Source organism: Cyprinus carpio, chromosome A4 (genome assembly GCF_018340385.1).
Source record: "Cyprinus carpio isolate SPL01 chromosome A4, ASM1834038v1, whole genome shotgun sequence".
Taxonomy (NCBI): Eukaryota; Metazoa; Chordata; class Actinopteri; order Cypriniformes; family Cyprinidae; genus Cyprinus; species Cyprinus carpio.
Genome location: NC_056575.1, coordinates 684,187 through 686,686, shown reverse-complemented (window position 1 = coordinate 686,686; position 2,500 = coordinate 684,187). Strand labels below are relative to the sequence as shown.

General features: G+C 32.2%; 2 protein-coding genes across 2 annotated transcripts in view; both read left to right on the top strand.

The window, feature by feature from the left end:
* LOC109098437 (sine oculis-binding protein homolog B-like) overlaps window positions 1-199 on the top strand; it is a 13,563-nt gene extending 13,364 nt beyond the window's left edge. The window contains exon 7 of the mRNA XM_042737115.1: window positions 1-199. This exon is cut by the window's left edge and continues 573 nt beyond it. The gene's annotated coding sequence lies outside the window, so the exon portion shown is untranslated.
* Window positions 1-2,500, top strand: part of LOC109083743 (transmembrane protein 214-B-like) — a 69,022-nt gene that overhangs the window by 45,958 nt on the left and 20,564 nt on the right. The window lies entirely within an intron of this gene.

Here is a 2,500-nt window from a genome sequence, read left to right as displayed (position 1 = left end):
GATGTGATTGCCAGCAGATTCGATTCAGATCCACTTTACTGAATTCACGTTTCTCATGATCCTTTCAACTACGAGTGAGTTTTGAAGCAAACAGTGATGGAAACGTGCTCATGATACCTGTTCAGTAGTGTTTATAAGCATCCCCAAATATCGAGTTTTTGGTTCCAGATGTTTTTTGTTGTTTTTTTTGTTTAATTTTTTTTTTTTTTTTTTTTTTTTTTGGGATTTGTGTGTTGTATCTTTTTTAGTGTTTATTAGTCATGAACCAAACCAACCAGCTACGAGGAGAATCACAGCATTACACACTTTTCATTTTAAGCAAAAAAAAAAAAAAAAAAAAAACATTTGAAAACCAGACAAGAAATAAGAACTACAATCCCATGAGGCATTGCGAATAACAATCGGATTAAAAATTATGGTAAAATATAAAACTATTGATTTAAAGTTGTTGATTATATTTATAGAAGCTATATATTTTGGTTTACTGAAAAATATACACAAATATTTAAGTATTTTGAGAGTGCATCACGACGTCATTTCGCAGCGTTTCTCTGAGTGGGCGGAGCTAATGACGTCTTTCGGCGACTCTCTGATTGGTGGAATTTCCTGAATAAAATTACATTGCATCATGGGAGATGTAGTTTTTTTTCACGAATTATTAATGATTATTGATTATTTTAAAAACAAGTTGAAATAAATCAAACTTTTGGTTTAAGCAATTGTAATCATCAACAAACTCTGAGCTCACAGCAGATCTGTTTTTAATGTCTCGCTCTCTTCTTGTATTCGCATTTGAGTTATTTCAAAGTCGGCATGGAAATAGATTTTATTGTAAGCAAATCATCCGTGCATATGCCTTATTTTAAAACATGTTTCTACCTCGTAATCATTAACCAAAATGTCAAAACTAAACAGGATTTTAAAAGCGCCACGCCCACATCTCAACTTCCAATCAACAAACGATGCATAGAGCCAAGTCCCGCCCTACATTTTTTCCCGCGATAATCTGTCATTTCATCACTTTAAAGATCGAGTGTCTAAACCTTTGATTGGTAGCGTTTCCCGTGGTACGATATATTCCTGAACTGGTACTCCAAAAATAGTGTCAAAAAAGATTACCATGGTAAAATATCTAAACTTAAAGTATGGTACTTTTTAAAATGCACGTTAAATGATATTCAGATGTACTTAAGAGAATACGATGCTTCCTTTAGTAAGTGAGTTTGATGTGTGACGTCACTTACTGACGGGAAAAAAAAACGAGTTGTTGAATTGTTATATTTTGTCATTATTTGAAATACATGCATTTTGATATTTTATTTTATTTTATTTTTATTTTATTTTATTCCCCAAGCCATTTGCAGATTTCTCCTCTATATAAAAAAAATACAGAAAAAAACAATATAGAAGAGTTTAAACACAATTACTACAGTATGAGAGTGTCCTGTTGCCATAAACAACATAAAAACAGGGATTTATGAAATGAGTAACAGGTGTGTGTCAGTATTATTCATGACCAAAGCCAACAAATGGTTTTCATGACTGTCCAGCAGAGGGCGCCGTTGATATTAAAACAGATATTATTTAAATGAACATTTATTAATATGTTTAACTGATGTCAGATCCTCTAAATGCACAATATTTCAGACCAGTGCCAAGCGAAACATCTAATGCATTTCACAGAAGGCCAATATCAAAAAACAATTTTCAAGTTTTTTTTTTTTTTTTTTTCATGGTTTAATTACCTGTTGTAATATTTGTATGTTTCTGTTGCATTCACTCTGATTTTTATTCTTAATATCTGATGTTTTCCGCTCATGAAAGTGTATACTAGCTGTACATTAATTTAAATGTGATAAATGCCTATCAATATGTGCTGCAACCACTCATAATCCTGTTTTATGTGTCTTTATGAACAGAGAATTATGCCAATGACTAGATTTGTTGATAATAAAAACATTAAACATTGCAATTTTCACGTCGTTTTTTACAAATAAATACATTTGTGACATTAACAACAAAACTTACTAATGTTGTGAGTTTGGGAATAGTTGTCACACTTTTTACCACTAGTTTTTGCAGCCTCTCATTGGTCCTCTCGCCTGTCAATCAAAGAGCCTGGCGCGTGCACAACGTGAACAAAAGCGTCAAACGCGTTCACACACGGTACATTAGCGTTTTATAATAAATATTCCACTATTTTCTCAGCTATAAGGTTAACATTTTGGGTTTACTTTCTGGTTTTGTTGGCTTTTTTGTGTCCAAATGTTATGCATTTTGATATTATAATCTTATAAGAGTTAAGGTTTAAACGGGTGTGTTAGGCTAATATTATAATACATGTTAATAAAATGAATATATAATAATATTATGCTAGAGATAGCGTCATGGAGGAAAGAGAAATGCTGTTATTGAGGCACATACACAAACACTGGATCATGTGGAAACACTATCATCATCCTCTGTGTGTTTTGAAGGCTGTTACACAGATTATTGTCAT